The following is a 24,541-nucleotide window of genomic DNA, read 5'->3' on the forward strand; positions in this document are numbered from 1 at the left end:
CGCATCTAACCAGCACACCTCGGAACATTATGGGGAATTTAGCATGGCCGATTCACCCAACCTGCATATCTTTGGACTGTGGGAGGAAATCAGAGGAAACCCAAGCAGACACAGGGAGAATGTGCAAACTCTACACAGACAGTTGCCCAAGGAATCAAACCCAGGTCCCTGGCGCTGTGAGGCAGCAATGCTAACTACTGAGCAAACATGCCCAGCAATGTACTTGCCTTGATGTCAAGACACAGCTGCATGCACTCTGTACACTGAAGACTATACGGCCAACCTATATCCTTTGTGCTTTAGCAGTGCTCCATAAGCACTAATCAAGCTGTTCCAGCACAGGTATAATATTGACAACTAAATACAAAATGTTCAGTTTTGTGCACAAAAAGCAAGATTAATTCAATACTGCCAATCACTCTGACAATAATTTATTTAACTAAACCATTCATCATTCTAGCTCCAAGCAGGGTATGGAGCAGCAGAGAAAACTGAAGCCCAAGTCAGCCACAGGATGGAGCACAGAATGAACAGCCCTGAAGGCAAATAAGCAAAGGTATAGGAAATCTGAAATAAACAATTGCTGGAGAAATTCAGCACACCTGGCAGCATCCATTAAGACAGATACAAAGTTAACATCTAAGAACATAAACATAAAACAGTACGACCCTTTGGCCCACCATATCAGTGCTGAACATCCTAAACCAATTTCATCTGCCTACACAAGTCCAATACATGGAATACAGGACGTCTGGTGGTGGAAGCAGAGTCACTGGGGACATTTAAGTGACATGCACATGGATAGCGGTGAGTTGAGGGGTGTGTAGGTTAAGTTACTAATTAAACCTCAGCATAACATCGTGGGCCAAAGGGCCTGCTCTGTGCTATACTTTTCTATGTTCTATCTATGTTCAATTAGTTTAAAACAACCACATGTTAGAGAAATGCAACTTGTATGGTTTGAAAGGGATTATTTTAATACACATCTAGCAAATAAACAACATGCAACATCACTATAAATTGCTGACACAACTCTTCTCGTTGAAGGCTTTTTAAGTTGTAGGCGGTTCCCATTATAAGAAAAAGGGGGCAGGGGGGATTAGAAACGTATTACTTACAACTGTTTTCACATTTAAGCAGCCATTTTTTCCTGAAAGCATTTCCAGAAACTTTAGAACCCAAACATCCCACTGTTGATGTCAAAATAATGCTACAGACATTAAGTAACTTGGAATCAGAGATCTTACTGTACAAAAAGCTATTCATCTTGCCATGACTGTACTGGCTCTAACAGCTATATAATTGGTCTCATCCTTGTTCATTTGCCCCAGAAGTGGCCAAATTTCCACAAAATGATAATGCAAAAGAATTGGAATTCTCCAGCGCAATCTTAACCTCCAAAGCAGAAAATATTTCACTAAGTAGCTCAATTAAAATCAAAAATAAAATTCAAATTAAATGGTCTTTGCTGATGCCAATTTTAACTGTAACGGATGGAGCACATGCATTAACAAAGATGTCATTCAGGCTCCCCAGAGCACAGCCAGATGCACAACACGTACAGGATACCCTTGCGGCTTCTTGGCTTTAAACAGGATACAAGACCTGGAAATCCTGAGTCCAGATCATTATACTTCATTATTGGATCAAAACACTGACTGGCAAACAATACAGAATCTTTAGGGAATACATCAGTATACACCAACAGCTTCCTTCAGTAAGGAAACATACACCAAACAGAACACAAATAAATCATAACATTTTAATGAATTCTTTACCAAATGTAAAGTGTGTTTTGTTTATAAATTCATTGAGCATTTTGGGGCAATATGGGGCATTTATTGATTATTCTAATTGTTCTTAAGATTGCATACAATTAACTAGTGTGCTAAACCAATTTCAAGGACAGTTAAGGACCACCATATTGAGAATCAGGAATCATTTAGACCATTTCCTTCCTTGAAGGACTTTAGTGAACCAGATGGATTTGCAGGTCTTCTTTCATTCATTTGAAGGTTTTGGTTCTGGCTCTGGCTGAGCCAACATTTACTGCCCTTCCCTAATTGCCATGAAGACAGTGGCGGCGAAATACCTTCTTGAACTTGCATATCTGTCGAGACACCTCAGTGCTTTAGGAAAGGAGTTCCAGAATTGACCCAGTGATAGTGACGGAACAACTATATAGTTTCAAGTTAAGATTGGGTGTGACTTGGAAGGGAACTCACAGATAGTTGTATTTTCATGCATTTACTACTCCTTTCTTTCAAGGTGGAAGTCATCATGGGTTTGAAAAGCACTGTCAAAGGAGATATTGCTGCCAATATGCAACAATGTTGAAGAAAGTGAATGTCTAAACTATAAATGGATTGCCAACAGTAGGATGTTTTGTCGAAGCCTGACGATGATCCTAGATTTTTTTATTCAACTTTTTATTTTAATTAATTGAATTTATATTCCCTTCCCCCTCTTGTGGAATTTTAACTCTTGCCCAGGCTTTGAATTATTAGTTAGCAAGATAACCTCCACGCTATTCTTTCAAGGACCTTGTCTTAGGTAGCCCTTCAGAGTAGATATTGACTTGCTTCCACTTCAATTTGATGAGTGAAAATGATTGATAAGTACAATGTATGAATGGCAGACATTGCTACACGAGGGGCAAGTAATGCTTGAAGAGATTGGTAGACAAGCTGTTTGAAGATTTGCCCCCTCCAACATCTTGACATCACCTTTATACATTTCCAATGAAGTCTCCTGATGTATTTGATGCCCACTCAAATAATTCTCCTATGTACCGGGTAGGCACAAGCCAACAAATTGGCAATTTACTTCCAAGATGCTTCATGCACCTTTCAAAAGAAACTCTCATCCGTTATAAACAGTGGTGGCCAGAAGTGGATACAATGCTCTCGGTGTGGCCAAATTAGCACTTTACGAAAGATCCAGCAACACATTCCTACTTTAGGATTCAATACCTCCAGTTATGAAGCATAAGGCCTTATAGATGAACTACCCCCTCAATATACTAGCTGTGGGTCTGCCTAGTGCCTTGATAGGTTTTATACCCCATGCCTTTGAAAGAAAGGCCAAATTTCCATATGTCTTTCTTATTACCCATTGAAATTGGAAGCCAGGTTTTTGTGCTTCAAGGACAAGGACTTCCAAATCACACTATGCTAACCTTCTGCAATATTTCTCTATTTGAATAATGTTCAGCTCCTCTATTCTCCCACCCAAAGGGCAAAACTTCACAGTTCCCCACATTATATTCCATTTGTCAATTTTTTTACCTTTAACTTAAATGTTAAATCTAAAATTCAACCTTGAATCCTTTGAAGTTCCCTCAAATTACAAGTTTACTGCACAACACAAGCAATATCATATCAAACCAACAATACAGTATTCAAATTCCATTAACTATTTTTAATTTACACATGGGGTGTGGGCGTAGCTGGCTGGCCAGCATTTATTACCCATCTCTAGTTGCCCATGAGAAGGTGGTGGCATGCTGCTTTCTTGAGCTGTTGCAGTCCACATGCTATAGGTAGACCCACCAAGGTATTGGCTAAGGATCTTTGAGAGTTCCTGCAGTGCTTCTTGGAGATAGTACACACTGCTGTTACTGACTGTCGGAAGTGGAAGGAGTGCATGCTTGTGGATGGGGTGCTAATCAAGAGGACTGCTTTGTTCTGGATAGCGCCAAGCTTCAAGTTGGAGCAGCACTTATCCAGACAAGTGAGTATTCCATCACACTCTTGACTTGTGTCTTGTAGAAAAAGTGTACAGGATTTGAGCAGTCAGGAGGTGAGTTACTCACTGCAGTATTCTGAGTCTCTGACCTGCTTCTGCAGTCATAGTACTTAGATGGTGAGTCCAGTTGAAGCTCTGGTCAGGAAGTTAGTACAAGGAAATTCAGTGATGGTAACAGCATTGAATGTCAAGGAGCAGTGGTTAGATTGTCTCTTATTGAAGATTGTCATTGCCTAGCATTTGTGTGGCACGAATCTTACATGCCACATGTCAGCCCAAGCCTAGATATTGTTCTGATTTTGTTGAATTTGAACATGATGCATATTATTAGATTAGATTACAGTGTGGAAACAGGCCCTTCGGCCCAACAAGTCCACACCGCCCCGCCGAAGCGCAACCCACCCATACCCCTACATCTACCCCTTACCTAACACTAGCATGGCCAATTCACCTAACCTGCACATCTTTGGACTGTGGGAGGAAACCGGAGCACCCGGAGGAAACCCACGCAGACACGGGGAGAATGTGCAAACTCCAAACAGTCAGTCACCTGAGGCGGGAATTGAACCCGGGTCTCTGGCGATGTGAGGCAGCAGTGCTAACCACTGTGTCACCGTGCCGCCCACAAATCCTCAGCGAGCATGCAACTTCTGACCTTCCAGTGGAGATCATTGATGAAGCAGCTGAAAATGGTTGGGTCTAGGACACTAACCTAAGGAACTCCTGCAGATGTCTCGAGCAGAAATGACAGACCTCCAACAATCACAACCATCTTTTTCTGTGACAGGTTTGATGCCAACTGGAGGCGAGCTTGCTCCTGACTCCTGTTGATGCCATTCAGTAAATGTAGATTTGATGTCAAACGCTGTCATTCTTACCTAACCTCTGGAATTCAGTTCTTTTCTTCATGCCTGATCCAAGGCTGTAATTAAGTCAGGAACTAGGCAGGCTTGGAAGAACCCAAACTGGGCATCAATGAGCAGACTGTTGCTAAGCATGTGCTCTTGACATCACTTTATCGATGATCAAGACTAGATTAATAGAGCAGCAATTTGCTAAGTTGGATTTTCCCTGCTTTCTGTGTACAGGACATACCTGAGCAATTTTCCACACTGCTGAGTAGATACCAGTGTTGCAAGTGTACTTGAACAGCTTGGCTACAGGAGGGGCAAGATCTGGAGCACACACATCATCAACACCATTGCCAGAATGTTGTGACTCATAGCTTTTGCACGATTTGATGTCTAGATTGGGACGTGTTCTCCTCCTTTCTTTCTGAAGCCGATGATCAGTTCTTTTGTTTTGCTGACATTGAGAAAGAGGTCGTTATCATTGCACCATGACACCAAGCCCTCTATCTCATTGCTGTATTCTGACTCATGGCAGTTTGACATCCAACCGACCACAGTGGTGTCATCACCAAACTTGTGGATAGCATTTGTTCAGAATTTGGTTACATAGGCGTGGATGTACCGAAAGAACAAATCCCAATCAGTTGAAAACGGTCATCTGTGATGCAGGGTACAACTAGAAGAGGCTGAGATAGAACATAGAAAAATACAGCGCAGTACAGGCCCTTCGGCCCTCGATGTTGCGCCGATCCAAGCCCACCTAACCTACACTAGCCCACTATCCTCCATATGCCTATCCAATGCCCGTTTAAATGCCCATAAAGAGGGAGAGTCCACCACTGCTACTGGCAGGGCATTCCATGAACTCACGACTCGCTGAGTACAGAATCTACCCCTAACATCTGTCCTATACCTACCACCCCTTAATTCAAAGCTATGCCCCCTCGTAACTCCATACGTGGAAAAAGGTTCTCATGGTCAACCCTATCTAAACCCCTAATCATCTTGTACACCTCTACCAAGTCAACCCTAAACCTTCTTTTCTCCAATGAAAACAGCCCCAAGTGCCTCAGCCTTTCCTCATACGATCTTCCTACCATACCAGGCAACATCCTGGTAAACCTCCTCTGCAACCGTTCCAGTGTCTCCACATCCTTCCGATAGTATGGCGACCAAAACTGCACACAATACTACAGATGCGGCCGCACCAGAGTCTTATACAACTGCAACATGACCTCAGGGCTCCGGAACTCAATTCCTCTACCAATAAAAGCCAGTACGCCATATGCCTTCTTCACCGCACTATTTACCTGGGTGGCAACTTTCAGAGATCTGTGTACATGGACACCAAGATCCCTCTGCTCATCCACACTACCAAGTATCCGACCATTAGCCCAGTACCCCATCTTTTTGTTACTCTTACCAAAGTGAATCACCTCACACTTACCTACATTGAACTCCATTTGCCACCTTTCTGCCCAGCTCTGCACCTTATCTATATCCCGCTGTAACCTGACACATCCTTCCTCACTGCCAATAACTCCACCGACTTTCGTATCATCCACAAACTTGCTCACCCAACCTTCTAGCCCCTCCTCCAGGTCAATTATAAAAATGACAAACAGCAATGGTCCCAAAACAGATCCTTGCGGAACACCGCTAGTAACTGCACTCCAAGATGAACCTTTACCATCAACTACTACCCTCTGTCTTCTTCCAGCCAGCCAATTCCTAATCCAAACCTCCAACTCACCCTCAATGTCATACCTCCGTATTTTTTGCAGTAGCCTACCATGGGGAACCTTATCAAACGCCTTACTAAAATCCATATACACATCTACCACTTTACCCTAGTCTACCTCCTTAGTCACCTTCTCAAACAATTCAATAAGGTTTGTGAGGCATGACCTACCCTTCACAAAACCATGCTGACTATCCTTGATCACATTATTCCTATTCAGATGTTCATAAATCCTATCCCTTACAATTCTCTCTAAGACTTTGCCCACAACAGAAGTGAGACTCACCGGTCTATAGTTACTAGGGTTATCCCTACTCCCCTTCTTGAACAAGGGAACCACATTTGCTATCCTCCAGTCATCTGGCACTATTCCTGTAGACAACTAGGACATAAAAATCAAGGCCAATGGCTCTGCAATCAACTCCCTTGCTTCCCAGAGAATCCTAGGATAAATGCCATCAGACCCAGGAGACTTATCTATTTTCACCCTTACCAGAATTTCCAACACCTCTTCCCTACATACCTCAAAGCTGTCCATTCTAATTAATTGTGACTCAGTATTCACATTGGCAACAATGTCCTGTTCCTGAGTGAATACTGACGAAAAGTATTCATTCAGTGTCTCCCCAATCTCTTCAGCCTCCACACGCAACTTCCCACTACTATCCCACTACTATGGGCGGCACGGTGGCCCAGTGGTTAGCACTGCTGCCTCACAGCGCCAGAGTCCGGGGTTCAATTCCCGCCTCAGGCGACTGACTGTGTGGAATTTGCACGTTCTCCCCGTGTCTGCGTGGGTTTCCTCCGGGTGCTGCGGTTTCCTCCCACAGTCCAAAGATGTGCAGGTCAGGTGAATTGGCCATACTAAATTGCCAGTAGTGTTAGGTTAGGGGTATGTGTGGGTTGCGCTTTGGCGGGTTGGTCCAATTGAACCTTCACGCCTCATCTTTACATAGGCCGCCCTCTTCCCTTTAACAAGGGATTCCAATTCCTTATTAAACCACGGCTCCCTCACACGACCCTTTCCTCCTCCCTGCCTGACAGGTACATACTTATCAAGGTCACTCAATAGTTACTCCTTGAACAAGCTCCACATGTCAATTGCGCCCTTCCTTTGAAGCCTACTTTTCCAAGCCACGCATCTTAAGTCGTGCCTCACCGCATCATAATTTCCCTGCCCCCAGCTATAACTCTTGCCCTGCAGTGCACACTTATCCCTCTCCATCACCAGAGTAAAAGTCACCGAATTGTGGTCACTGTCCCCAAAGTGCTCACCTACCTCCAATTCTAACACCTGGCCTGGTTCTTTACCCAGAACCAAATCCAGTATGGCCTCACGTCTTGTTGGCCTGTCTACATATTGTGTCAGGAAACCCTCCTGCACACATTGGACAAACACCGACTCATCTAACAAACTCGAGCTATAGCTTTCCCAGTCAATATCTGGAAAGTTAAAGTCCCCCATAACAACCACCCTATTACTTTCACTCTTCTCCTGAATCATCCTCGCAATCCTTTCTTCTACGTCTCTAGGACTATTAGGAGGCCTGTAGAAAACCCCGAACAGGGTGACCTCATCTTTCCTATTCCTAACCTCAGCCCAAACTACCTCAGATGGTGAGTCTTCATCCATCGTCCTTTCCACCGCTGTAATACTATCTTTGACAAGCAATGCCACACCTCCCCCTCTTTTACCCCCACCTCTGACCCTACTAAAACATTTAAACTCTGGAACCTGCAACAGTCAATCCTGTCCCTGTTCTACCCATGTCTCCGTAATAGCCACAACATCGAAATCCCAGGTACCAACCCACGCTGCAAGTTCACCCAGCTTATTTTGTATACTTCTTGCATTGAAGTATACACACTTCAAACCACTTTCCTGTTTACAGGCACCATTCTTTGAGATTGATGCCATGTTCCTAACCTCCCTACACTCCAGGTCCTGCACCCTAAAGCTACAGTCTAGGTTCCCATGCCCCTGCAGAGTTAGTTTAACCCCCCCCAAGAGCACTAGCAAACCTCCTCCCAAGAATACTGGTGCCCCTCAGGTTCAGGTGTAGACCATCCTGTTTATAGAGGTCCCACCTTCACCAGAAAGAACCCCAGTTATCCAGATACCGGAATCCCTCCCTCCTGCACCATCCCTGTAGCCACGCATTTAACTGTTCTCTCTCCCTATTTCTCGACTCTCTATCACGTGGCACAGGTAACAAACCAGAGACAACAACTCTGTTTGTTCTAACTCTGAGCTTCCAACATAGCTCCCTGAAAGCCTGCCTAACATCCTCAGCCCTTTTCCTACCTATGTCGTTGGTGCCAATGTAGACCACGACTTCGGGCTGCTCCCCCTCCCCCTTAAGGACCCGGAAAACACCATCAGAGACATCACGTACCCTTGCACCTGGGAGGCAACATAACAAACCGGAGTCTCTCTCTCCCCACAAAACCGCCTATCTGTGCCCCGAACTATCGAGTCCCCAATAACTATTGCTCTGCTCTTCTCCACCCTTCCCTTCTGAGCAACGGGGACAGGCCCTGTGCCAGAGGCCTGAACCCCATTGCTTACCCCTGGTAAGTCACCCCCCCCCCCCCAAGTATCCAAAATGGTATACTTGTTCTTGAGGGGAACGGCCGCAGGGGGTCCCTGCACTGGCTGCTTCCTCCCAGTCCCCCTCACTGTCACCCATCTGTCTGAAATCTTTGGAATTACTACTTCCCTAATGCTCCGATCTATGACCCCCTCTGCCTCCCAAATGATCCTAAGTTCATCCAACTCCAGCTCCAGTTCCCTAACACGGTCTTGGAGGAGCTGGAGATGGGTGCACTTTCTGCAAGTGTAATCGGCAGGGACAACCATGGCATCCCTCACCTCAAACATGTTGCGAGGAACATTGCACTACCTTCACTGCCATCCCTCTAAAAGTAACCTTTTAAAAAAAAAACTAGGTCTAAAGAATAGAACAAGCAAAATGCAGCACTTACCTACTTACCACAACGGGTATTATTTTTAGGTTAGAGGAAGAGGGCGGGTGGGAGGCACTACCTCTGTAGTGCCTCGGGTTCCTCTCCTGCGCACTTTTATAGGGGAGAAAAAACCTACCCAGGTAAGCTTGCACTACACCAGCTTCCGGGTCCGCTCTGCGCTTTTTTTTTTAAAAAAAAACTTTCAAATTTAAATAAACGTCACCGAGCCTTCAAGCAGCCACTGCCAAACAGCCCTTACCTGCTCTGCTGAGAGAGTGAGAGATGGATCATCCACTTGGCACTTCTGGCTGAAGATTGCTGGAAATGCATCAGCCTACTGTTGCACTTATAGAACATAGAAAAGTACAGCACAGAACAGGCCCTTTGGCCCACGATGTTGTGCCAAGATTTAATCCTAATGTAAAATATAGTAAGTTAACCTACGCACCCCTCAACTCACAGTTATCCATGTGCATGTCCAGCAGTCACTTAAGTGTCCCCAATGACTCTGCTTCCACCACCACAGCTAGCTACGCATTCCATGCATTCACAACTCTCTGCGTAAAGAACTTACCTCTGGCGTCTCCTTTATACCTTCCTCCTAATATCTTCAAACTATGACTTCTCGTACCAGTCAGTCCTGCCCTGGGGAAAACGTCTCTGGCTATTGACTCTATTTATTCCTCTCATGATTTTGTACACTTGTGTTAGGCTGTTCCATCACTGATACAGAAATATGTGGAGTTGCCTCCTCCAGTGTTTGGGCTGTTTCATTGCCACTGTCGTTTATGACCGGATAGGTTAGGACCACAGAGTTTAGATCTCATCTGTCGATTGTGGGATTGCTCAGCTCTATCACTTGTTGCTTTTACTGCTTGGGACACAAGTAGTTCTGTTGGTCGCTTCACCAGTTCAACAACGCATTTTTAGGTACGCCTGGTGCTGCGCCTAGCCTGCCCTTCTGCACTCGCCATTGAACCAGAGTTGATTCCCTGGCTTGATGTTAATGGTACAATTGGGGCATGCCAGGTCATGATGTTACAGATTGTGTTAAGAGTACAACTCTGCTTCTGTTGATGTGCAGCATCAGCACCTTATGGAAGCCTAGTCTTGAACTGCTAGTTATATTCAAAGCCTGTCCAATTTAGCACGGTGATAGAGCCACACAACACGCAGAGGGTATTCTTAATGTGCAGGCAAGACTGCGTTTCCACAAGGAGTGCACAGTGGTCAGTCTTTCTGATACTGTCATGGATAGATGTGTCTGCAGCCAGCAGGTGGATAGGGATGAAGTCAAGTACACTTTTCCCTTCATATCGGTATCCTCACCACCTGCCACACACCCAATCAAACAGATGTGCCCTTTAGAACCTAACTAGCTCAATCAATAATGCTGATGCTGAGCCCCTCTCATTAATGGACACTGAAATTCCCCACAGAGTACATTTGGTACACTTGCCAACTTCAATGCTTCCCCCAAGTGTTGTTCAACATGGAGCTGATTAGTCAGCTGAGGGACGATGATACGTGGTAATCAGCAGGTATTTCTTTGCCCATTATTAATTTGAAACCATGAGACTTTGTGACGTCCAGAATCAAAGAAGAGACGCAAGGCAACACCTTCCCAATTGTGTAGCACTGTGCCCTCCTACTGGGGTCATGACATATCCAGGGATGGTAATGGTGATGTCTGGGTCATTGTCTGGAATGTGTGATTCTATGAGTGAGACAATGTCGGGTTGTTGCTTGACTAGTCTGAGACAGCTCTCCCAATGTTGGCACTAACCGTCAAACGTTGAGGAGGACTTTGCAGAGTTGACAGGGCTCTTTTTTTACCATCTAGATTTCCAGTGCCCAGATGGTCCGCACAGTTTAAATTCTTTGTTGAGACTTCACAGCAAACGTTAAAACATCTTTTGGACTATTTCAGAGCACAACTGAGTGCCAACGAAACTGCTGTCGCTCTGGAGTCTTATGATCAAGAATGCATTGAATTGAGCACTCCATCGCTATAAATTCTGCTTCTTGTCTGTTCAACAAAATCGTGGTGGTCTTTTTAAACTTTGGACTGAGTTTTGTATGTAGTCTCCATTTTCAACCTCATAAAACTATATGCCTAAGCCTTCAGCCATAATTTTATTGATGCTTTACTTCTATTAAATTTCTTTAACATTCTGGACGCTAAGAATCCTAAACCTAAGGTTTGCAAGCCCACATATGTAAATAGTCAAGGAAGAGGCACCAGGAAAATAATTAGTCCTTAAGTCAATGGATTCTAAAAGAAATGGTTGCAGTTATGCTGGAAGTATTGGCAACAAATTTCAACAATGTGTTCGAATCTGCAAGGGTCCAAATGATTTAGAAAATCACAAATGTGACTCCATTATCCAAGAACATAGGAAAACAGAAAGCAGGAAACTATAGGTCAGTTAATCTAATATCGGTCATTGGCAAATTGCTCGAGTTACTAAGAAGGTTAAAGGATATTTGAAAATCATAATGTGATCAGGCAAAGTCAACATGATTTAATTCAAAGGAAATCTTCTTTAATTAGTTGATTTTTTTTTTAGGGAAGGGTTAACCAAAGTGAACAAAGTGATGCCTGTGAATATAGTATATCTGGATTGGAAAATTAGATTTAACGAAATGCCACAAAGGTTACTACACAAAATAGGAGCACATGGCATAAGGGGTTATGGGTATGAGGGGTAATACGAAGATTATACAAAGCTGGTGAAGCTAGAATACATGAATAGTCGCATGCCAAACAACAGAAACAGGTGAACAACTAAGAATCCCACAACCTATGGATCAAATCCAAGTTCTTCAGTCCCAGTATATCCAGCTATAAATATTGGTGGACAATTAGAATAACTGACCGGAGTGAGGGAGAGTTTTCTCAGCTGTTTGGAGTCATACTTGACACAAAGAAGGGTTGTTATGGTTTCGAAAGTCACTCCTAACAAGTGCCAGGAACGAAGCACAATGAAAAAGAGAGAATCGTACCATGCCTTCTTGACATTCAATGGCACAATTCCACTAGTCATCAGCTGCCATCCTGAAAATAACCCCTGTGAATCTATACCTTCTACTAGACAGTCAATCCTCTATCCATGCTAGTACTTTGCCGCTAAAACCATGAGGTCTTATTTAGCATCCTCCAGTGTAGCACTTTGTCAAAGGCCTTTAGGAAACTGAAGTGGATCATGCCCACTGGCTCTCCTTTGTCTCGTTGAATAGTAGGTTAAAAAGGAGGACATCTAGGGTTGTAATCTCAGGATTTCTCCTTGTGCCACAAGCCAATGAGGCTAGGAATAGGAAGAAAGTACAGTTAAATCACATGGCTAAAGAGCTGATGTAGGAGGGAGGACTTCCAAAAATGTGGATTATTAAGATATCTTCCAGCGCAGGTTGCAACTAAACTGGAAGAGCACCAATATCCTGGAGATGTGACTTGGGTGTTAGGTTCTTTTTTTCTTGAGATTCTTCTTACACACTTGATGGAGAAACCCTTTAACATGCTTTGCAGGGCTTATGAAGCCATGTCAAGGGATCTCTCTGAACAAAGGAAATAGTCCAGGGATGTATAAATTAGATGGATTAGCCATGGAAAATGCAGAGTTACGGGATAGTTTGGTTGGGGGGGGGGGGGGGTTGGATGGGATGATTTTTTGAGGATCAGCGTGGACTAGGTGGGCTTAATAACTCACTGCTGCACTGTAGAGATCACATCACATGGGAATATTTTAAAAGCCAGTTGATTAGAGTTCAAGACTAGCATGTTCCTCTGAAAATTAAGGGTAAGGATGGCAAAGTTTGGGAACTTTGGAGGACAAGGCAAATTGAGAGCTTAGTCAAAAAGAAAAGGAGATAATGTTTGGGAAACTGAAGATAGACACAACCCTCAAAATAATAAAACTAAGAAAACATCTTTAGCAATGAGTTAGAAGGGCTAAAAGGGAGTCATGAAATGTTATTGGCAAACAGAATTAAGAAAATTCCCAAGACACTTTAATATATGGGGAGCAACAGGGAAAGGTTCAAGGACAAAGGAAATTTTTTGCATGAAATGAGGAAGTGAATGAAGCTCTTAATGAATACTTTGCATTGGTGTTCACAAAAGGTGAATGGTGAGTCTAGAGTCTTTCAGGGTATGTTGACATTCTGGTAGATTAATATAATAAATGTAGTGGGTTCAGTGTTTTGAAAAGCAAGAAGATAGACAACATCCGATGACCTGAGTGAAGTGAGCAAGGAAACTGCTGGGCCTTGTACAAAATCTTATTATCCTCTTAAACAGCAGCTAAAACACAGCAGCTATTAAACTTGAAAGACCCCATACAGACAACAATCAAAACTAATGTGATTTACAAAATACCTTACAAGAACCGTAACAAACATTACATTGGACAAACAGGCAGAAAACTAGCCACCAGGATACATGAACATCAACTAGCCACAAAAAGACATGATCCACTCTCTCCCGTATCCTTATATACAGATGAGGAAGGAAACCATTCAACTGAGACAACACATACATCCTTGGGCAAGCCAGACAGAACACGTGCCACAAAGCTAGTCCCTTTTTTCACTAAAAGCTGTTCCTTGGCACAAGGAGACTCTGTCCTTGATTCTTTTTTAAAAAGAGGGTTAATAAACCGGATCAGGCTCCGTTCAGTCTGGTTTGGTACAGAGATGAAAAGGATTTTGAGAGATCTTTTGTTTATATGTAAACAGAGGAGACTTCAAGCAAAAGTGGTCATGTTTCAGAAGTGACCTGTACAAAGAAAAGGGAGTGATCACCTCACTAGCTGAGCTGAGCAGTTTTTAGTTCAGTCTTGAACTGGTGAGAATTTTAACAGAGATCTGTGTGGAAACTCACTCTCTCTCTCTGCCCTTCAACTTCAACCTGCAAGCATGTGTTCCATTTATATTAGTTTTTAAACAGAGTGTGCTTATTAGGATTGTTGTGCAAATTCGGAACAGCATAATTAAGTCTAGTTGGATAGGCTGAGTTCTTAGGGGTTCTTTATTCTGCTCTTTGTGTTTCATTGTGTAATCTTTGTGAATAAATTTTTGTCTGTTTTAAAATCTAGTAGTCAACTTAGCTATCTTACTCTGGGTAATTTTCACTGTACACTTACCGAAACAAATTTCAAAGTTATGGTCTGGGGCTCCCTGATTAAGTATGTTTTGAGTGGCCCTGGGCTAGTCCATAACATTTATTGCCTGGAAGCACAGCATTCCAACCGGCACTCTATCAACAAACATATCAACTTGGACCCCATTTACAACCTTCTGAGAAAAAGAACAGAAACTGATATCACCACAGGAAATGACCTCACCAACCCAAGGAAAACTAAACACACAAATAAAAAGCGGGTCACTAACACCAGCGCTTCACCGGAGGCTCATTGATGATGTTATCTAGTGTGGTGACGAAACATCTGAAAATGAACCTTTCAGCTCAGCAAGCAAACTTACATCCAGGATCTCAATCTGAGCTACAAATCTTCTCAAAACTCTAATTCTAAATTGAACTATCCAGTCAGGGTGAACAATTATAAGACAGATTACCTTGTGGATGATAGAAAGAAGATGGAGCAGACATTCGATGAAATGCTTATACAGAAAAGGTATGGATTAAAAATATGGGACTATCAAATGAGCCACGATACCAGGTAACTACCTCAAGTACTGATAGTTCCTTTTCATTATCAGTTTTACCCTCTAATCGTTGTCATATTTTGTAATGTTTTAACAAAAAGCTCAGGGAAAACCCAAGTAACACAAATAATGTGTGAAATTTATTTGAATATATTTACATTTAGACAGTCCAGTCTCTCTATTAAAGGATACTTTAAAAAAAACATTTTTAAGGTATCAGGAATTGCTAGCCCTAAATGCTTTTCTGTTAAAACTCAATAAACTCAATCTTATGAATTCAAATCAAAATGCAATTTTTAAATCATGCAAAAATATAATTTCTGCAATATATCAACAAGATTCTTCCAGTAACTGTACCTAAAATTATTTGAAACAATAAAGTGCTATAAACTGCACAGCATTCCAAAACAATCAGAATGACCATGTATGAATAGTTAGGACGATGATGACAAAATCAGAAAATAAAGCAACTTCACACAAAGTTTAGTAACAGCATTCATCAGTGAACTTAAGTTTAAAATTTACTTAACTTAAACCTACTTAAATCTATGGTCTACTCATTCCTCAAAACAAATTGATAACTCAGAGAAAATTTCACACAAAGGATCATTTAGTGGGAAATTCGAGTGTAGAAAATGGCACAAGTCAGTTTGAAGGGCAAGTGGATATTTTTTGAAAGAAAAATATTTGAATGTGTTAATGCAGTCCTGGATCAGATATCTAATAACAAAGGCAAGCTTATTGCAAGCCAGCTGTTTTTCTGTAAAGTTTCATGTGTTTTACATTAAAGAGTAACTGCAAATGTTCTTTCATTAGAACTTCAAATTAACATTCCATGCTGGAATGTTGTACATATGGATAATAATGGAATGGTGTAGGTTAGATGGCATCAGACCAATTTCACAGGTTGGTGCAGGGCCGAAGGGCCTGTACTGTGCTGTAATGTTCTATGCCCTATGCATTAGCTGCTTGTAACAGAACAGTAGTCACAATTTTGCAGGCCATAATTTGGCTAAAACTGGATGCTGATTATTTACTCCTTAAAATTTTAAATCCATACTTGTCATCGTGTTACTGTTTTGACTTGGACTAAAAGTAAACTAAGCAAACTTGAATTCTGACATCCAAATCCTTCTCTAAATCCTTCATCATTAACTCTAAGCATTAGCTACCTTTCTATCCATTTAGATTACAAAAATTGTAAAGATGGGTTGGTGAGGGGCTGATCAGAACATGTCCAAGTCCCTTAATGTTGCAAGATAGGTAGAGGTAGCTTTATTAGCCGAGACAAAGAATTTAAGAACATGGAAGTGATGCTGGAACTGCATAAAAAGCTGGTTAGTTCACAACTAGCATATTGTGTGCATTTCCTGAAATCACATAATAGGAAGGATGTGAATGCACTGAAAAAGGCGCAGAGGAGATTTACCAGGATGCTGTCTGGACTGGAGAGTTTTATTTATGAAAAGAGACTGGATCGATGGAGGCTGTTTTGCTTCGAGCAGATTAGACTGAAGGGAGATTTGATTGAGATTTATGAAAATTTATAGCTTGGGTGCTGTTGCAGTTGTTGTGGGTGTGTTCACCAAACTGGGAACTTGGTTTGCAGATGTTTTGTCCCATTTCTAGGTGACATCCTTAGTCCTGTGGAGCCTCCTGTGAAGCACTGCTGTACTGTGTCGGTTGGAATTTATTTGGTTTCGTTCCTGCTGCTACCAGTTGTTCATCGCATTGGTTAATATACTGGGTCTAGATTAATGTGTTTATTGAACTACTGCAACCAGAAGCAGCAGGAACGAAACCAAATAAATTCCAACCGACACAGTACAGCAACGCTTCACATGAGACTCCACAGCACTGAGGATGTCACCTAGAAAGGGGGTGAAACATCTGCAAACTAAATTCCCAGCTCAGCGAACACACCCACAACAACTGCAGAGACATATTAAATTATGAGGGGCACAGATAAGGATAGACAGAACACATCAATAAACAGGAAGTTTTGTTTTAACTTAAATGGGAGGAAGTTGCAAGGGGATTTGGGGAAAAGGTTTTCATCAAGAGGGTGCTGAAAATTTGGAACTCACTACTTATAAGGATGGTAGAAGCAGAAGCCCTCATAATATTTGACAAGTACTTCGATATATGCTTGCAATGCTGAGGCAAACAGCTTATGGGCTAAATATTCAAAAATGGGATTAGAATAGTTTGGTGGTTGGCTTTTTGACTGGCACACACAGTCTCAAATGGACAAAATTGCCTTTTTCTGTATTGTAGACCTCTATGACTTGAAAAAAACACAATTCCTGAGTCACAGGGTTCATTTTATGGACTTGAAACAACAACATCAATACTTGCCACCTAACTTCCAATGATAAATTAACATGTCCCCACATGCTATCAGTTTTCTTGTTACACACATAGGATATTAGGATATCAGGATATCAATTTGCTACATTTTCTAATTGCCTTAAGTAGTTTTCCTACCTTAGTCACCGCAAAAACATCAACTTTTAAGGAATACTACATTTGGCCTCCAAATAAGAAATCAGTGATGGTACCTGAAATTAAAGAAGATTATAAGCACTTTTAATGTTCCAATAATATTTAGTCATGCAAACTGTGGCATGAATTAAAGTAACATTTTGAAAAATGTCTCAAGGCTTCACAGAAAATCACAAAGGCATGGACTAAGCATTGAATAGGTAAAAATAATCTAATAAATTGTGAATATCAAAATACATTTTTAAAAACATAGAATTGCACTGCAAAGGAGACAGTTCAGGTCATCATGCTTGTTATGCTTCTTTGAAAGAATTATTCAAATCCCTATTCTTACCCTGCTATTTCTTTCCTTTGTAAAGTATATAGCATATTACCATCTCAAGTTATGACTGAATTAGCTGTTATTTACTTCCAGTGAACTACAGAGCAACTTATGGTCTAAAGTTTCATCTATTACCCTTTTTTGGTTTAATTTGTTCATGGGATGTTGGTGTTACTGGCTAGGCCAACATTTATTGCATATACAGCATTGCCCTGAAATGGGTATAACACACTGCCTTCTTCAATCACCGCGATACACAGCATGCAGGTAAACCCACTACAGTCAAGGAGGAATTCAAGATTTTTATCTCGCAACATGAAGGAAAGGCGATACAGTTCCAATTTTGGAGGATGTGATGCTTTGAGGGAAATTTAATGGTGTGGGGTAGTTGGTGGTGTTCTCATGTATCTGCTGCTCTTGCTCTTCTAGGAAAAGATGACACAGATTTGGAAGATGCTGATTAAAGACTCTTTATGAATTACTGAAGTCGTTGTGAAGGGGAGGTGGGGGACTGGGTGAGGAGTAGGGAGTGAGGGTGGTGGTGGGGTTAGGGCATGAAGAGTTTATACAAGACATGTGAACAACTCTAATTTTAACACAGAGGGATGTCAGTGCCTGGAACGCACTACCATAGCAGGTAGTAGAAGCAGATACAATAACAATGTTTAAGAAGCATTTGGACAGATACATGAACTGGCAAGGAATAGAGGGATATGGAGCATGTACAGGCAGATGGGATTACTTTAGACTGGCATTATGGTCAACACAGCCAGCCTGTTCCTGTGCTTGTTCTATTTCTATATGAGTGCTATTTAACAGTGTCAATGATACCTTCCATCACTTTGCTCATGATAGAGAATAGACAAATTAGGGCAGCAACTTGTCAAAGTGGATTTGTCCTGCCTTTTTTGTGGACAGGCCAAATCTGGCAATTTTTCACATTGCTGTAGCTGTACTGGAACAATTTAGCCATGGCCACAGATCAGTCTGGAACACAGATCTTCAGTACTAATGCTACAATGGTGCCAAGACCCATACAGCCTGATCTAATGTATTACTGTATCCAATGCCTTCAGCACAGAGTCACTCAAACTGGTTGAAGGCCATTCATGAATGAATGTAGCAGGATCATAAAACACAGATGTGAACCCTGGATTATGGAATTGCTTAGCTGTCTCTTTTGGAGACTACTCATGCTGTTCAGCATGCCAACAGTCCTATACTGTAGCTTCATCAAATTGACACATTATTTTTAAGTATGCTTGATATTGTTTCTGACATGCTTTCCCATAATCTCAATCGAATTAGGATTGCCATTACCGTTACGCTAGGACATCAAAGTGGAGGATATGCCTGACCATAAGGTTACAGATTGCGGTGAATATAATTTTGCTCCTGCTGATGGCCCGGAGTCCCATGTGAATTCTCAATCTTTAGGTGCTCAATCAGTTTGAAATTTATCCATTTAGCAGAATGGTAGTGCCACAGAATAGAGGATATCCTCAGCACGAAGGCAGACCTGGCTTAATTCGGACTGTGCAACAGTGTGATAACAGATGAATGTGTTGGTATTATAGGTAGATCAGAAAGGACAAAGGCAAGCATTTTCTGTATATTATTGGTTTCCTGACTGCCTGCTGCATCCCTGGGCTGGAACCTATGCCCTTTAGGACTCAGCCAAGTCTGTCAGTCACGGTACTACCGAGCCACCCTTGGTGGCAGGCATAAACATAGAGAACATAAATACAAAACAGTACAACACAGCAACATCCTTTAAACTTCCCCTCTCACCTTAAACCTTTGCCCCCTAGTATTTGATATTTCCACCTTGGGAAAACTCCTACTACCCACCTTATCCAAGGCTCAATTTTATATATTTTTATTAAGTCACACCTGAGCCTTTGAGGATCTAGCGAAAACAATTCACGTTTGTCCAACCTCTCCTTACAGCTAGTACACGCTAATCCAGTCAACATCCTGGTAAACATCTTTTGCACCCTCTCCAAAGCCTCCACATCCTTCCAATAATGTGGCAGCCAGAACTGCACATAATATTCCAATCGTGGACTAACTGAAGTCTCATTAGCTGTAACTTTTATATTCAATGCCCAGACCAATGAAGGCAAGCATGCCATGTGCCTTCTTTACCATCTTTTCCACTTGAGTTGCCAGTCTCAGTGAGCTATGGACTTGCAATATTAAACTCCATCTGCCATTTCTCTGCCCAATTTTCTAACTGAATCTATATCCTGCTGTGTCCTTTGACAAACCTCCTCACTAACCACGAATCCAATTTTTGTGTCATCTATAAACTTAAAGGATGAAAATGCTTTTCCATCACAGGTGGTAGCAACATGGAACGTCTGCCAAGGGGGGTGCAAGAGCAGATATACTAGCAACATCTAAGAGACGTTTAGACAGACACATGAATAGGCAGGAAATAGATTTGTTTACAATGGCATCATGGTCAGAACAAACACGGTGAGCCAAAGGTTTCTGTGGTGCATTGTTTTCTATTTATGTTCTCCATGTTTATGCCTGCCACCAAGAGTGGCTCAGTAGCACTATGACTAACAGACCTGGCAGAGTCCTAAAAGGCAAGAATTCCAGCCTACGTTTTCAAAATCATTATTACAGAAAGAGAGGAGTTCCAACACTGATGCTTGCAGAATGTAATGGGTCACAGACCTCCAAACTGAAAAACACCCCTCCATAACTATCTTAAAACATTTTAAAAACTAGCTTAATGGAAACCATCACATCACTGTAAAGTGTGATAAAAACCTACCTGATTCACTCATGCCCTTTAGGATTGGAAATCTACCTTACTTGGTCTGGCCTGATTCCAGACTCACCATATGACTCAAATTGAAGGTCTGCTCACGACAATGACTCAAAAGGCAATTTGAAGTTATACAACAATATAACATGCTTTAATGTAGATGCTGCTTCGCTGCAATCCAGCACCAGAAATGCTCAGATTATTTGGGTAGCCAATATATCCACTTAGATAATTTTAAAAATTAATTCATGGAAAATGGCTACCTGCAACATTCATAGCCTATTCTTAATTATCTTGAAATTGCATTTGAACATTTCATGTTCAACTCTAATTACCACTTAGCTGGATCTGAATGACACCATCAAGGTTGAGCACAGATATGAAATGTGTAGATCAAGCTTCTCTGCAATTTCTTTTGTTCATGCATGACGACTTATGGTGCAGCACACAGTACTTCTCCCTCTGAATCAGAAATTCTAAATTCAAGTCCTTCTCCAGGACTTGATAGAAAAGGAATGTGCATTTACAACACAGGCAGAACAGACTGAGTATCAGCTTATAAATCCTTTCAACAAAGGCTAATGTTATGTGGTAAAATTCTGACAGATTCCTGATGTGAAGAAACTGGAATCTCTATGATCACCATTAGATTTCTAGCCACATTTATAAGTAAATACAGTGAGGTGTTTTTGTGTGTGTTACACACAAAGTGTATAAATATTTCAAAACATAGAATATAGATTTTACTGCAGTCGGGTTCATCTTTCTCTCTTCTTCTTGTTCCTCCCATCAGTGCTTAACATTCACTGGAGTCTCTGAAACAGGTTTCTGGGTCTCTGCAATGAGCTCTGGGGTCACTGCCATTCCCACAACCCAGATGCATCCATAGGTCTACACACGCTTGCTTATTGCACCCACGTAAAAATGCATGTTGCCACAGCAATTCGGACTCCTCAGGGTGACAATTCACTCCATTTGTTGTCATGAATCAAATTACTCGCCTGTACAAGGTTCAAACCTTGCTCCAACTGGAGTGGATTGGAGATTCATGAGGTGGTTATGGTCTTGCAGGTTGGACCTATCTTCGGGCAGAAGCCTCAAGAAGTAACTGTAAAGTGAGCATCATTGACAGTGCCAGCAGTTGCTATCTATCCCTCACTGCTCTCAAAAAACAATGTTGAGCTGTTCTCTTGGCTAACAGTGCTCCATCTAATGTGGTTCACCCACAATGCTACTAGTAAGGAAGTCTGGATCTTGATCCTGTGACAGTGAATAAATGGTGGTTTAGATCTATGACAGAATGTTGTGTGGCTTGAGGAGAACTTCAAGGTGATGTTATACTCTCATTGTCTTGCATCCTTCTCAATGGCAACAGCCAAAGGACCGAAGTAACTATTAAAAGAGCGTTGCTGAATTGCTGCATGGAATTTCATATAAGATACGCAGTGCTATCGTCATGTATCAACATGGATAAATTCAACGCTTAAGGCAGCAGATAGTATCAGGAAAATGCAGGGTAAAGAAAAGGTACTTCCACTGGTTAGGAATTCCAGCTGTGATGGAGGTGCTAATGTAGAACAGGGGTGGAGAAGGTCAAAAGTCACATGACATTAGGTCAGACTCCAACCAGTTTATTTGAAATCACAAGCTTTTGGAGCCCTGCTCCTTTGTCAGGTAGAATTATCTGACGAAGGAGCAGTGCTCCAAAAGCTTGTGATTTCAAATAAACTTGTTGGACTATAACTTGGTGTTGTGTGACTTCTGAAGGTCATCGTCTAAAATTTAGAGTCAAATTATTCATGAGAGATTTAGGTATGTTCCCTTCAAGGCACCTTGGTCCAGCCCTCCTCCAATCCCAACATCCCCACGGCACTTTCCCACAGAACTGCAGAAGGTGTGACACCTGCCCTTTTAATTCATCCCTCTCCACTATCCAAGGCCTCATACTTGCCTCTAAGACAAGCTGTGATTTACCTGCACTTCACTCAATGTGGTCTACTGTATTTGCTGCTCACGATGTGGTCTGCTCTATACTGGAGAGACTTAATGCAGACTGGGTACCCACTTTCCAGGAACACAACCGTTCTGTTTGCAAAAATGACCCTGAGAATCTAGTTGCGTGCCTCTTCAACATACCAAAATATTTCCTGGCCAGCACCTGTGCTTCAGGCTTACTGCAGCTCCCCAGTGAAGCTCAGAGCAAGCTAGAAGAACATCATCTCATGTTTTGCCTGGGGACCCTGCAGTCTTCAGGACCCAATATTAAGTTTAACAATTTGACGACCTCAGCACCTTTTCTTTTCTATTCTTTAAACACATTACCATAATATACAGATAACTTTAATTGAAGGTCACCTTAACTTCTTCCCATATATATAACATTGGATAGATGTATCTTATCAATTCTTGATCAGTTAAATTCGCAATAACGCATCTGCGATTACATTCTTATCACATGTGTGATTTTTGATTTAAAAGTCAGCACCATAACAATCCAATGAAATAGTCTCACATTCTTGTCTTTAAAGCGTTCTAAGAATGTAAGAAAATTGTGATCCATGTACACAACAATGTCTGACACATTGCTCATGACATACACATTAAAATGTTGTCAGGCCAGTACCAAACTCAATAGTTATCGAGTCATAGAGATGTACAGCATGGAAACAGACCCTTCAGTCCAACCTGTCCACGTTTACCAGATATCCCAACCCAATCTAGTCCCACCTGCCAGCAACCGGCCCATATCCCTCCAAACCCTTCCTATTCATATACTCATCCAAATGCCTCTTAAATATTGCAATTGTACCAGCCTCCACCACATCCTCTGGCAGCTCATTCCATACACATACCACCCTCTGCATGAAAAAGTTGCCCCTTAGGTCTCTTTTATATCTTTCCCCTCTCACCATAAACCTATGTCCTCTAGCTCTAGACACCCTCACCCCAGGGAAAAGACTTGGTCTATTTATCCTATCCATGCCTCTCATAATTTTGTAAACCTCTATAAGGTCACCCCTTAGCCTCCGACACTCCAGGGAAAACAGCCCCAGCCTGTTCAGCCTCTCCCTATAGTTCAAATCCTCCAATCCTGGCAACATCCTTGTAAATCTTTTCTGAACCCTTTCAAATTTCACAACATCTTTCTGATAGGAGGGAGACCAGAATTGCATGCAATATTCCAACAGTGGCCTAACCAATGTCCTGTACAGCTGCAACATGACCTCCCAACTCCTGCACTCAATACTCTGACCAATAAAGGAAAGCATACGAAACCCCTACTTCACTATCCTATCAACCTGCAACTCCACTTTCAAGGAGTTATAAACCTGCACTGCAAGGTCTCTTTGTTCAGCAACACTCCCTCGGCATTACCATTAAGTGTATAAGTCCTGCTAAGATTTGCTTTCCCAAAATGCAGCACCTCACATTTATCGGAATTAAACTCCATCTGCCACTTCTCAGCCCAGTGGCCCAGATCCTGTTGTAATGAGGTAACCCTTTTCGCTGTCCACTACACCTCCAATTTTGGTGTCATCTGCAAACTTACTAACTGTACCTCTTATGGTCTCATCCAAATCATTTATGTAAATGACAAAACGTACAAGAACCAGCATTAATCCTTATGGCACTCCATTGGTCCAGGTCTGAAAAACAACCCTCCACCACCCACCCTCTGTCTTCTACCTTTGAGCCAGTTCTGTATCCAAATGGCTAGTTCTCCCTTTATTCCATGAAATCTAGTCTTGCTAATCAGTCTCCCTTGCGGAACCTTGTCAAACGCCTTACTGAAGTCCATATAGGTCACATCTACTGCTCTGCCCTCATCAATCTTCTTTGTTACTTCCTCAAAAAACTCAATCAAATTTGTGAGACATGATTTCCCACACACAAAGCCATGTTGATTATCCCGAATCAGTCCTTGCCTTTCCAAATACATGTACATTCTGCCCCTCAGG

General features: G+C 42.0%; 1 protein-coding gene across 5 annotated transcripts in view; it reads right to left on the reverse strand.

Annotated features, from left to right (window-relative positions):
• Positions 1–24,541, reverse strand: part of ptpra (protein tyrosine phosphatase receptor type A) — a 313,384-nt gene that overhangs the window by 235,875 nt on the left and 52,968 nt on the right. For all 5 annotated transcript variants that reach the window (XM_043700933.2, XM_043701012.2, XM_043700779.2 and 2 more), the window contains exon 2: positions 17,461–17,534. The gene's annotated coding sequence lies outside the window, so the exon portion shown is untranslated. The remainder of the gene's footprint in view (positions 1–17,460; positions 17,535–24,541) is intronic.

This window comes from Chiloscyllium plagiosum, unplaced genomic scaffold (genome assembly GCF_037043375.1).
Source record: "Chiloscyllium plagiosum isolate Xiang-an unplaced genomic scaffold, Cpla_swu_hap1 HiC_scaffold_1, whole genome shotgun sequence".
Taxonomy (NCBI): Eukaryota; Metazoa; Chordata; class Chondrichthyes; order Orectolobiformes; family Hemiscylliidae; genus Chiloscyllium; species Chiloscyllium plagiosum.